Here is a 13,054-nt window from a genome sequence, read left to right on the forward strand (position 1 = left end):
ATGGCCTTCTGAGCTGTTAGACTTTGAAATGAAATAGTAAATCAACTGCTGATAAGACATATATATCATATTAAACACAGGGAATCCACCAGAAAATCATTACACTAAAAAGCGACAATTTTGATTGATTAAAATGGTATGGGCTGGATAGTGTTAAATCATAGTGAGTGATGTGACATTACAATTTTACATATCATATTTCTGTCAAGACAATGAAGGTAAAAGGCATTGTCATCAGACGATAACGGACAATAAGAGGAATCCTGATGTTAGATTTATTACTTGGTTTAGATTTAGAAAGAAGTAATTCTTGTCTTGTGCCACTTATCAAATGACTGTAAATTTAGTGATGATGTAAAATTCGAAGGCAGAGCCACTTATAGTTTTGACAAAGTGCCAGCTATAAAGTATTTACTGTTCTCAGTGGTTCTGCCTTGCACACTTAAATATTTATCAGAAACATGAACTCTTCTGATAAATGTTTCTGATCTTTGCTGTGGATTTTTTTTAACATTTAGATTTTTCATCAGAAGCTGATCTCCCATATTTCACAACAGTAACAATCTTGCGCTCTCTTTTAAATTAAAAGGACAAAAATACATTATTTTTCTTAAAGCACATTCTCAGCATATTTATTTCTTAAAATATGAAGTGTATAATATTTACAAGACTGCATTCCTTTCATTTTTGATGACCATTTAGAGATAATTGGTGTCATGAATGCTAAGGCCAGTCATAACTCATGTGTGCTTTTTGAAGCAGCAGTCATGGAGCCTTGTCACTGCTCATGTGCTCCTATTTCCTCCCGCTGAGAGGTTAAACTTTTTCTCATGTTGTTATTGTATTTACTATCTAAATTTGCGGCTGGAAGACCACTTTAACACCCATATTTGTCACCTGTGGCTCTTATCCTCTACTGAACTGTCTGCCCCAAGGAGCCTGCAAACCAAGAAGAGACATAGTAGGCAAGTGCTGGTTGTGTGTGTCTGATGGAGCCCTTCAAGACTTGCTTTTAATATTATTACGACGGAGTTAGTGGAGTGAGACAAGGTGAAAACAACCCAGATATTGAATATCACTGCAGACCACCAGTCAATGGTGGAAATGCATAAAAAGAAGCAAGGGCAAAAGCTCTGCAGATGTTGCTGAAAATGTTTGCCATCACAGCTGCCTTCTCAAGGTCTGCTTGCATCCTGCACTGCTGAGAATAACGCAGTGCATTCAATTATGTTAACTCTCAAATTGATTTGGGGTACGAAAGCAATGGCCTAATTTTGGCTTCATTGTGGCAGCGATTCTGCACCCCCCCGCCCCAGCCTCCCCTTTCAAGATTTCATTACTGGTTTAGCACAGGATATAAGTGACAGACCATTGCCTTTTATACCAAATGACTACAAAAGTATTTAGCTGTAGAGGATTAATTTTTTCACATTCATGGTCAGGGAATGTGAGACTGACTTACATTAAATTTCCCATGCCATTTGGCTTTCTGAGGCCTGTGCAGTTAAAATAAAAAAGTTTCCATGGCCTGGATGAATTTCTGATGAATAGATAAGGCTGGGTGCGGAGCAGAGATCTGTGACCCTCTGCAGCTTGCAGTCAGCCACTCCACAGCTTCTTTGACATCAAAGGTTGCAGATTGTTGTGAATGAATAGAGCCCTTGCAAATCGCATCTGCTAAACACAGAAGAGCTGGGTAGCCGTCATTTTCAAAAACTAAGAGTTTGTGAATTGGGGCAGATTATTAAGGCCTTCTTAAGGTACCTCAGAAGCCTAAATCCATGGAAACTCTACGCGAAATTTAGCTCCTCTCTTACAGGCTTCTTTTCTTTCCTCACACATCCAGTGGACGCAGATAGACATACACTTTGTTAAAAGGGAAAACAATAAGGGCGCCTCATAATAAAAACTACTGAGCTTTGCAATGTACAGAGTGCTAGAGAAATATTCAAATTTCCTGTAGGAGCTGTAAATTTTAAAATGACAACTGCACCTCCAGATATTTTTATTTTAAAATATTTTAAATAAAAAAATATTTTTATTTTAAAATATTTAAAAAAAAATCCACTGCTTTTGCTACAATCAATGCCAGTTCTTCCAAAGCTTTAAACTAGGAAAAAGTTAGGTCTTTTGCTCATGAATTTACACTCCATAAGTTTTGCCCATTTTTGATTAGTTACCCAAAGTAAATTCTTTGTTCTGCTCATGCTATTGTACAAATTGCTTGCGATCTCAGGTGCATCGTCTGTGCCAGTTTGCAGTTATCCCATTTTATTTTTCTAATCACAAGCGGTACTGGCACCTGTCCTCCCTTCTTCCAAGGAGAATCAGCTCCTTGGAAAAATGATGCTGGCAATGTCTAATGATTGTGTTTGATAAGGAAAGCTTCTCCGGAGCCGCTCTCCCTGTCCTCGACGCTGGATGTCACTGCAGGACTGGGGACGCGGCGGGAGCGGAGCGGGGCTGGTGCATCCTCCTGCGGGTCCTCTGGCCTCCTGTGCAAGAAACAGGAGTAACAGGATCTGAGATGCCTGCACAGCCTGCAAGTAACGTGACAGTGTAATGTATTTTTCTGCCTTGGAATTGATGAATTCCGGGACATGGCAAATGCAACAAAACCAGCTTTCCTATAGAAAGAATCTTTTTTATTCGCATTGTAAGGTATTGCTTTTTTAGGTCCCAGAGCCTTATACAGAACTTCCTAAGGTAAAATCAAAATGACAAATTATGGGATACTAGTGTGTTTATTTACTACTGTGTTCAATACAGTCAAATACAAGAGCTGGGGCTTTGCTAATTTTTAAACTTCATCTATGGTTTTTCACTGAAAGTAAACCAAGCTGATCCCAGCTTGTAACATTTTATTGTATTTTGTTTTGTTTTGTCGTGTTTTGTCTTGTTTTGTTTTATTTTATTTTATTATTGTTTTATTTTATTATTTTAATTGCTTTTTTCTGCCCATATATATTCTCTATTTTTCACTTTCTATGCCTTCATGTATCTTTCCTATCTATACTTAAAAGGATACTTTCTCATCATCAAAACTCACTTTGACTTACTATTTATGCACATTTTCAGTATTTTAAAAAGCCTCTTCACTCTTTTCTACTTTTATTTCTAGCCCTTTCCTTTTTTCCCCATGCTCTGTTTCTGGATGCAACATGACCTTTAGACTTTGTTTTTTTCATCTGGATTCTCTTTTCTGTCATGTTCCTCTTCACTCTGTTGTGTTAAACATCTTACTCTGCCCACCTTTTTCCATGGTTCATCCAACTACAATCTCTATTCGTCTTCTGCCCCCCTTGCTTTTCTTTTCCTGTCTTATTCCTGTTTTGTGTTCCCTCTGAATGTCATTTTTTTTCTCATTATTTTTTCTTACCTGTTTTGTTCCTTTATTCTTCTGTCTTGGTCAGCTGAACTCTCCCCATCCTTACTGCACATCTCTTTCAAAAAGTACATGTGTACTTTTGGACTCTATTTTTCTCATCAGTTCAGGGACAAGGGGAAAAGGACATACAATGACAGACTACTGCCTGGCCAACAATTTTTGCCACTGCAGTCAGACCTGACTTTGGCTACAGTTAAGTACTGAAAAGTTAGTAGCTTGTGGTTTCCAGTACAGCTGGTAGAATAATGTCTTACAACCTGAACTTTGAATTCAGTCTCCTTTGCTTACTGGCTTGCTTTGTAAGTTGATTCTGTTTTTCTCTCAAAGACTTTATTATTCCCTGTTGTTAACTGTGGAGTCTATACAGGAACATCCATCATGTACGCACCAAATATCTTCATTCAATTTAAGTAGCTGAATCTGAATAATCAGTAGGCATCAGAGTGAACATAGGACACACAGACAGGTGATAAGTGCAGGGACACCCAGTTATGAGTGGAAAAAACGTTTCTTCAAAATGTTTCATACCACTCTTCCAGAACTGATTGCTCAGTTCTGAGCCTCATTTAAGACATATAAAGTATCATCAAAAGACCTAAGCCTGAAAGCTGAAATTTCAAACTCAAATGGAAACTAACAGTGTGAGTAAATAAAAACCTTGGCTTTACATCCTTTTACAAATGTTCCTGTGATCTCTTCCCTCGCTAATTTCTTTCTATACTGCAAGTGCTAACTAGTTTTCATTCAAGCTGATTAGTCAATGTTATAATCACTAGTCTAAACTAATAAAAATTATTTCTAAAGTTTACTCAGCATGAATTTTACTGTTTCTTATGATGTCTGATAGAGAAAGTTTGAGCCTGAAAGCTTGTGAATTATTTCCAAACATACCAAATCATTAGGCCAAATCCCCCTACAGCCTTGGTTATCTTCTTTTTAGACCATCATTGCTACAATGCCACTCATATTTGCTTATTTATAACTTCAGAAATAAGAGTTTGCACATAATCTTGTATGACTACTGACCCTTTTCTGAATTTTTCATTTTAGCTATTTGTTCTTTATTAATTGGGATAGATGATTAGCCTCTAGCACAAGGCATTGTTTTTGCTCACCCGCCAGACAACTGATCAGACAATAAAAGATAATGCATACAAATAATTCAGCTATGCTTATAGAGCGGGTGAGTGAGTTGCAACACATAACGATACAGCTCCATTCCCATCCCATTTGAAGACTTAATGGGTGAAAACCTCCTTCTCTTCCTTTGTTGTGCCCTTCAATGAAAAGCATTGCAGCTCTTTGGCTTCTTGTTATTCATGTAAATGTTTTTAGCTCAAAGGAGAAGGTTTTTTTGGCATTGCCAGAGTGTATTGGAAGAGCCTTTGTTAGGGTGGGGGTGCTGGACCAGACAGCAGCTCAAATCGGCTGTATCAGAGTACAAACTGCAGTATGGAATAAATTGCCCTCTCAAGTCGAAACAGTGTTAAGCTTGTGTCCTGAAACCCAAGGCTTTTTCTCCTTCCAGCAATCTTTCCGTTAATGTTTATTACGGTAGCTCTTGATACTTTTATAAACCATTTAGATATTAACTTTTTGAGTCCTGGTAACATCATCTGCCACTATTCAAGCAGCTCTAGCTTCTGGGTTGGTTGTCCTTGGAGTTCAGTGGTACAGCTGTGACAGGCAGTCTACCATTGAACTACATTTTTGGGCACTGTAACAACAATCCAACTTTGAGCCCTGCTGCATGGCAAATGGTATATGCACTCAAATTAATGTAAAATGAAATTACGGTTCCGTTTGTTAAGTGTTTCTAATTAGTGCAGTGATGTAGCCCAAAGAGTCCCAAAGGCAGAATCACCAGTGAAGTAAATCTATCTTAATTAATATATTGCAGGTAGACCAACTGTAAATTTGGATTACATTGGAAGCGTACTTTTCAATGTACTAGACTCATAAAACACTAATGGGACTGTGCAGAGGCTGACATATTCCCACTTGCTGCTCTCTCTTTGCTCAGCAGGCTGCTAGCCACCCGTAATTAAGGCAAATAAACTCTACCTGCTCTGGCATTGTTTTAAGAGTGTTTGTTGTTGCTAAAGCAGCGTGGTGTGGTTTGGTGGGACTTGGTAGAGAAACCAGATCAGGCACTGCAAGACATGATAGTATAAGACATAGCTTACCTGTAGCTCAGGTCACCATGCTGTGCAAGTACGAGGTAAATTAAGAAAAGAGGTTAAAAGAACATGCCAAAGACTCCTCCAGCTGTGAAACAGCCCCTTTTCCTCCTTTTTACCCTCTTTATCTTTCTCTCTCTCCCCTTTTCCCTTCTTTCCTCCCTCTTGCTCTCGCTCCCCTCCCAGCCTGCAGCTAGTAATAGTTTACTGGGCATGTTGCTGTGTTAATGCCTTGTTAAGGCTGTTTCAGCTGCTGGGTCTTTGAGAGGTCAGTGTCAGGACTGTTTTATTGTGAACCCTTGATGCACAGGGTAAAGCCGGGGACAGGTAGAGCTTCCACCCTCTCACACCGCGGGGAGCCAAGCTGCTGCAGGCACCCCCTCCTGCAGCACCGCACGGCTGGCAGCACGGGCAATAAAAAATAATATGTTTCTGGTCAAAAGTAATTAGGGTAACTTAAAGAAGCACTTGTATTAATGCACTAGACATAACATCACCAGCATTTCTCGGTATTTCTCAATTCAGCTTGGTAAGGCTGCAGGTGTTAAAGAGCTGTTGAATGCTGTTTGTGCAATTCTGGCAGGTAGCAAAAATCATTCTGCAGCTCGTAAAGTAAAAGTGAAAATAGGAGCATACGATTAAACATATAAAATGTTAATATTGTTATACTTCTGGCATTACATCACTAGTGTCCAAGTCTGCCGGGATTCTAGCACGAGCAGATACTATTAGGGATAAGCCAATGGCTAGGTTTGAAAAGGCAGGATTGACATGTCATATCTCAGTTTAAGAGAATATTTTCTATTTTCTAATAGAAGTTGTTAGAAAAAATATATATTACTTAGACTGCAAGAAAGAAAGAAAAGAAAAATCTATTTTAGAGGCCAAAGGCAAAAAAAAAATTCCACTTTGCATTCCTAGTATTTCTAGCACAGAGAGGAAAAAAAGGTGACTCAAAATGCAGCATTTTTCCTTCTTTCTTTTTCTGTTTAGTTTTAACACGCAGGTTGAGCGGTCAATTTTTGCACTCAGTTGGTTATGAGGTTAATCATAGGCCAGCCATATGTATGGTTTTGTAATATCAGCTTTATTCACTGGCTTTGCCTACATTTTTAAAGATCTGTTTATTTTATAATACATAATTAAAGAAAATTAATTCTCATTAGTTGTTTATTAATGAGGAATCCGTGAGAACCAGCGTAACATTTATATTGTGTTCAGTGTATGCATTAGTATCTTGATACGTAGGAACACAACCAATACTCAAAATTAGGGAATAAGCTCTCTGAAAGTCTTCTACTGGATGTATTTTTAATTGTCATATGAATCAATATTTCACTTTCAGAAATGGCACTGGGAATATAATTCAGATATAGTTGCACATTTTGCAAATTTATATTTCCCTTTAATTTTCCTAACTTCGTATTTGTTTATTGAAGCATCTTTATTTCATCACATAAGCGTCCCAGCTATGCATATCATCTGTTCACACGAAAAGAAAGGTGTAATTGCCTTTAATATGAACATAGCATAATCCTTCATTTTCTGCTAAATACACGTGAGATGTAAGTTAAATTCAGCAGCAAAAGTACAACCCTGACCTAGACCCTGTGAGGAAAAGGCAAATTCTGAGAGATAAGCCTGGCAGTGTCCTCTGAACCCCAGCAGACATCGGCTCAAATGCTATGTAATCAAAACATATTCTGCTTCTAAGGGTGGGCAAACAAAATACTGAAATTTGCTGAACAGCATGAGCATCAGCCGTACTGGGCAATCTCAATTAGAAAGCATTCGGTTACTGCATATCTGCAAACTCACATGCTAAAACAAGGTTATGGGACGTTTTCGAGTCTCGTGAATCTTGTCAGAAATCAATGGGGAAAAACATTATTTTTGTGGTATCAAGAAGCTAGAAATTGCAGTGAATTCTAGTGCCTCCTATGATAGTCCATTTGGAGATAGAAGAGGGGGGATTAGGCTGAGAAAGCCTGCTAGTTTTTGTCATTGTTGATTGAATTGTTAGCATAGGACGAAAGGAAGAGAAACACATATGCCTCAGTAGTACATATTTGACAGGTTGCAGTAAAAATTGACGCTTTCATTCTTCTTTGAGAGTCCATTAAAGCTGTGGTGGTGCTGCTGAACCTAGTTTTCTATAATTTTAGACATTTGGTACATCTTTTTTTAAAGGAATTTCAGAAGCATGAAGCAAAGCTGTAAATAAGACTTGCACTGCATTTGCAGTAGATCAAGTACCTGCTGCAGATCAAGTAGGTATATGTGCAAATGATTTGCATTTAGAAGCCTTTTTGGTTATTTACTCATGCCTTTGTGTGATTGATACGTGCAAACTAAGCTTGTAATTGTACAATTACATTTTTGCAAAACTGTCTTCTGTCTCTGCCTCTTCTGTGGTTTGGAAGTTAGGGCTTTATGCTGTTGTTACAGTTCAAAAAGACAGCTTTTCTCTTGTTCTTCTTTAGAAAGTGTATATCAGAGCAGTGGCAAAATACTTCCTTGTATGGTTAGTCTCATCCTGGTGGTCTTTTTCTATCCCCAGCAATCTTCTACATCCTTCCCTTGCCAATTCCTCTTCTACTATTTCTTCTATTGCATGAATGTGCCCTCATCCAGAGGTATTTAGAACAGTATGTGGTCCCTCCCTTGTCTATCATCTCCATACCAGTGATGATACTGGATGGGATGAGTGGGAGTAGCTTAAACAGAGGAGGTTAAAAAAAAAAAAACAAAGTGCCACAGCACTTTTTGAGACTCTGGAAGTTTAGACTGAAAAAAAAAGGAAGGGGCAAAGTGATGTTCATAGCCCCTCTTTTATATTTCAGAAGAAAAATCTAAGCCAGCAGCAGCTAGAAAGGTAATGCAGAAAGGAGGTGATGAGGAATAAAACTGATTAAGGCCTGAGTAGACAAAAACGAATGTCACTGTTGCCTAAAGTGCTCATCTTTCCAAACCTTCCCATTCAATCAGGAGAGAAGACAGAACTATAGATAACCTCGGTAATAACATCTGTTCAGGATGGATATCAAAAGAATATTAACTGGAGGAGCTGCGAATGCTAAAATAGCTGAATCCTGCTGGAGGTATGCCAACAAATGATAATGTGGCAGTCTCTTCAAGAATTAATATTCTTCAGGCACTAGGCTGTCCTTGTCTTGTATATGTCTGGTGGCTAACATGCTATATCTCCCAACGCAAGACTGCATCAAGTAGATAACGCGTATGTGGCCAGAGAGGTCAAATAATCACTTTCTGTTCCTTCTTGACAACTTGCTTTCTCACCTGAACCTGGCAATTAAATAATTTTATATCTCAGAAATGACCATTTTAATGTTAATTCACTCAGTTAAAATAGGCAATTTTTAACATGGTTTGAGCATGGTATTTTGGTTCCAAACTGGAACAATGCCAACAATGTGATACGTTTTCTAACCATGAGCATAGGAAATGGTTGCTGTTTAACTCCTTTACCATTATGGAAATTTTACTAAAATTTTGAGCTGTTGCTGTATTCATTTCCTCTGAAACTAATATAGTGGCACTGACAAAGCTATGATGGTCTTAGGCGATGTCAGGAAAACTCTGGAAAATGTGTACTGACTAGAGCTAAATAGACATTGGAATTCATATCCTCTGGAAATTAAAAATAGTACAGTTCAGAACTGCAACAAAATCCCATTTTGAAATTTTCCATGTAATGACAATTCTGACATTTTGCTTAGAGAAGGTCAGAGTGACATTTCATTGTGAAATACTGAGAGCATTTCTGAGGCTTCTTGGGTCATCTCCAATCACCTGCCAGGTAGAAAGCCAAGGATTTGGGGGTCCTGTGTAGCACAATGCTCCTGGGGTGCTGAGGGGCAAAGAGCTTGGACGGGTGGTGTCTGCAGCAGCCTGCCTGACAGGTTGCCACAAGGACAGGTGGACAGGCTGGCAGGACGCCAGGCAGATTCTTCTGAGTTTTACTGGGACTTAGCAACAACCAACATGTTCTCAACAAACATTTTGATTTTGATAAATTTGTATTTTAGAAAATCATGAAGAAACCCCTAATTGATTATGTTAGTAAAGTGCTTTGTTATCTGTGAATAAACAATCTTGTAGACCAGCTAAAGATCCTTATTCTTTCTAATTTCCTGATCATGTTAAACATTATAGAACACGGCATTGCTTTTTTAAAGCAAATAGAGAAGTACAAGCTTTATAATTTTTTTTTTTTTAATTTCTGGTGATTTTACATTGTCTTAGTCATTCAGTGGCTGAATTCCCTTCTCTTGGGTCCTCCATTATCTGTCTCTTGTCTTACCCTTTAGTTTCTTTTTTTTTTTGCCAGTTGTGGCATACAGTATATTTGGGATAATTCCAGAGGTTTAAGAGCCTCTCTTCCCATCTGCTTTCTTGAAACTGTGCAGTCTGAATCGGTACTGCCATCTGGGTAAGAATATGATCTTCTGATGGAATGGAATAATTTTATGTAAACTATGATGAATACATTATATGAATGGGAGACAGAGATGTCAATGAAAATCTAGCTCCACCCTTTGATCAGAGAAATCTTTCCCTGACTAGAGCAACTAAACCATTTCCCATTCAGGTTGTTGGGTACTAAATCAAGCTCTTCCAGCAAGCTGTACTTTCACTTAGATTCCTGGAAACTGCAAAATGGAAGTTATAAGGGCACAAGAACTGCAAACATCTATTTATGGTGGACCTATATATGCAACACCTCATCAGAACCAACATGGGAGTTGCTAGGTGTCATATCTTCTCTGAGACACTGATGTTAAATCCCTGATGTTATTATACTGTAGAATTCAGTTCTGATATAAGCCAGAGTTTTCCTGCCTTTTTTGTAGCCTTTTCCTGCCTTTTTGTAAATTGCAGTGGAGAAGACTAGCAGAATATCCATGTTCTGCCCTCAGCGGCAGTCCCAGAGAACTTCATGCCTACCTTTTTTGTGTTGTGTTCCTACCCTTCCTTCCTCCCAGGTAAGGAACCGTGGATATAAGGCATGCTTGATCCCCAGGGTACTCGATCACAATGATGTGCCTAACATTTCCGAGAACCAAGTTACATTTAAGCCCATGAGTGAAGGTGAAATGTATGGAAATAAATGCTGGTCCTGGTCCAGCCCTTTGATGGTCCATGAGACTGATTTCAGTGTACCTGATTTAAACTATTATACAACAGCTAAGCTCCACCTGGAGGACCAGATATCTTTGTGAACAAAATGAACACTTACTTCCATTCTCCAACTTCCATGATTATTTTGGGTGAAATTATTACTAATGAAGGCCTTCTAAATTATTTAGGTAAAAAGCATTATAATATAGATAAGCTCCAGAGAACAGCTCAATAGAAAATCAAACCTTTAATTTTCTACGGAAGAAAAATCTGTATATTATCTATATACATTCTAACACTGTCCCTGTTTCATTGTGTTACTTGAACATTTTCAAAATTGTTTGCTATTTAATATATATGTGTGCTATATAAAACTAGGTTTATTGATGGGGAGAATAATTGGCAATAGTTTGGCTTGATTACTCTGGTTTGGCAAGTAGTAGTCTTTACTGGCTAAGGATTACAAAATGACCCAAATAATCTTATTTAGTTATTTTCCTTCTAAGCATATGTAACTCAATGGAGATCCACAGTAATTTCGCAGATCAGTTTGTGACTTTGCTGTCTTTGTAGAATATGCTTCAAGACGTTCTGAATCAAATCGGTGCAGAAATTTTAAGGAATTGCAAAAAGTTATGTCCTGAAATGTTTTGCTTTCTTTTGATTACAGTAAACAATCAGCCTTATTTAAATTAATTGAAGAATAAAAATTGAAAATAAATCATGAAGTAAGATAGAGATAACAAAAATAATAAGAGTGGAAAATGAGGGATGGTGGGGAGACAGCTAATTATGTCAAAATAGTAATTTATACTGGCCTTTTATATTTTCACAACGAAATTACTAGCACTTACCCAGAGAACTGAGGGAGAACTCGGCTCGTTACCAAAAGCCAAAGTGGCTTTGCATGCATTTGTGCATCAGTGTCTACTTGAGAGGGATGTAAGAACGCTTCTGGAGATGAAACATAATCATTTTGTTTTCTACCACCCCACCTAAAAATGCACCAGGCTATTCTGCAGCAAAAAATAAACCAAGGAAACAAATGAAAAAATCCCACTGCCTTTGTCAGAGGAGCCTCATTGATTAGTTTTAGATACCTCTGAAGCAAAGAGATCTTGCACAAACGTTCTTTCATCATGCCTATGGTTTGGCTATTCAAGTAGAATAAGGTAAAACAAGAAAACAAAACAATTTACAGCACAGGAATTGACTTCTGGAACTACACACATGCATTCCCTTGTTCTTGGGAAACAGTGAGGAGTTTCATTTGGTGACTCAAAGACCTGTTTGTAGGCTACTTTGTTAGCACTACTGACTTCAGTGAATTGGGATCCACAGAAACCTCAGCTCCCTTTCAACTCCCTTGAGCTACAGAAACGTGTTGGGTAGTTCTGCTGGAGCACATTTGCTCTATGATATCTGCTAAAGCTATTTAGAGCTACAAGGGAAATTCCAGCTGGTGACTAGAAGAGGTTTGAAGGAGAAAGTGTCTGTTATCCAGATATACAAATTTTTCTTCCATTCTCGCAGAGGAGGTGACTTTCTGACCAGGAACTGGAGCAGCTGTTCCCAGTCCACCAACAGCACGGGAAGCACAACCTTGTGAGGGTACCCAGGCTGCCTGGAGAGTGACTTTAGAGCTGGCTGGCTTTGAGCTGAGCATCTGCCCAAAGAGTCCTGAAAGCTGGAAGCTGTAGTCTGCTTCTCACTTAGAAACCTGGTTAATCCTTCATCAACCTTCCTTTAGTCAAGCAACACTGTTATGCTCCAGAGCATTTAAATAAAAATTTTAAAATCCTGACTGCTTAGTAATTTCATTAAACCCACTTATCCTCCTGTGAGGTGTGTGAGGAGTTTGATGGGAGAGGGGGGAAGAGGATGCTGCTATTGCTCCTTGAGATTGTTGTAATTTATAAGCAGTACAGAATGAGTTCATCACTTCAAAGTTTAAATGGGGTAAATTCTGCAGGTTTCAGATTAATGGCTTTGAACATGTGATACAATAGATGGTGAACCATGGAGGTGAGTGCTTTGTGGTGGGATGGCTACCCAAAAACACGCAGTCTTGGAATCCATTATGGGACTTCAACAAAAAATAATAAAAACCAGGAATGGGCAGATGTGGAACGGAACCCCTTCAGACTTTCTCTCCTCTCTTCTGCTTGTAATCACACTTCAGAGGGATTAGGAGTTTAAAAAGTATAGCAGGATGGCTACATCAAATTTATTTTCCTCTTTCTGAGTATTTTCTGAAAATAGTGGTTCAGTATTACTCTCTTTGAAGAAATCACAATGTAGAGGAGATTTTACTGAAGGTATTTGAAGTTAGTCTGACCTTCTG

General features: G+C 38.4%; 1 long non-coding RNA gene across 3 annotated transcripts; it reads left to right on the forward strand.

Annotated features, from left to right (window-relative positions):
- LOC148055311 (uncharacterized) lies at positions 1 to 12,473 on the forward strand. 3 transcript variants are annotated; one of them, XR_015705585.1, is made up of 5 exons: positions 1 to 3,580; positions 7,759 to 7,838; positions 8,557 to 8,669; positions 10,443 to 10,574; positions 12,244 to 12,473. It is a non-coding gene; the product is annotated as an uncharacterized LOC148055311 (long non-coding RNA). The 3 variants fall into 3 exon arrangements; XR_015705586.1 differs by lacking the exon at positions 7,759 to 7,838 and having other exon boundaries at positions 1 to 3,595; XR_015705584.1 differs by having other exon boundaries at positions 7,759 to 8,669.
- Positions 12,474 to 13,054: the final 581 nt, after the last annotated feature.

This window comes from Nipponia nippon, unplaced genomic scaffold (genome assembly GCF_047370975.1).
Source record: "Nipponia nippon isolate SJK-2023a ecotype South Korea unplaced genomic scaffold, ASM4737097v1 scaffold_24, whole genome shotgun sequence".
NCBI lineage: Eukaryota > Metazoa > Chordata > Aves > Pelecaniformes > Threskiornithidae > Nipponia > Nipponia nippon.